Raw genomic sequence first — 813 nt, forward strand, 5'->3', positions numbered from 1 at the left:
TGCAGAATTCTGCAGAGTTTGACCGTCCGGTTTGGAAGGCCTTGGTCAGAGAAGGTTCTCCCTTCTCCTGACCGTTCGGTTTTGTAGGCCTGGTCAGGGAAGGATGATTCCTTCCCTTAACCGTCCGGTTTAGAGGTCTTGGTCAGAGAAGATCTTCCTTCTCCTGACCGTTCGGTTTTGTAGGCCTGGTCAGGGAAGGATGATTCCTTCCCTTAACCGTCCGGTTTAGAGGTCTTGGTCAGAGAAGGTCTTCCTTCTCTTGACCGTTCGGCCTGGTTCCCTTGGTCAGAGAGGAGGTTCACTTCTCTTGACCGTTCGGCCTGGTTCCCTTGGTCAGAGAGGAGGTTCACTTCTCTTGACTGTTCGACCATGGAACATTGGTGAGAGAAGGAAGTTCCCTTCTCAAACCGTTCGGTTTGGTATCACTGGTCAGAGAAGGTTCTTCCTTCTCTTGACCGTTCGGTCAGCTATGCTTTCGGACAGGGGAGGATTTGGCCACCCCATAACCGTTCGGTCTGGACCTATCACTGGCTTAGGTGTTCTTTGACATGGCTTCCTCTCAGCCCGAGAAGCCTTCGACCTGTATGACCGTTCGGTCTGCAGGGTCTCGGTCAGAGAAGAGCTAGCTCTTCCCTTGACCGTTCGGTCTGGCAAGAGTGCTTGGTAGTGGCACCCAATTCAATCCCAGTGGTTCGGCCACTACTTCTAGTGTCCGGTTTATTNCTTAGAGCTTGTGGTTGGTTGGTTTATGTAATTGTTTGTGGCAAATTAAGGTGTGTATGATTTATATGACTTGGAAAATTATCAAGTAAT

The sequence above is a fragment of the Vigna radiata genome, unplaced genomic scaffold, assembly GCF_000741045.1.
Source record: "Vigna radiata var. radiata cultivar VC1973A unplaced genomic scaffold, Vradiata_ver6 scaffold_174, whole genome shotgun sequence".
Lineage (NCBI taxonomy): Eukaryota > Viridiplantae > Streptophyta > Magnoliopsida > Fabales > Fabaceae > Vigna > Vigna radiata.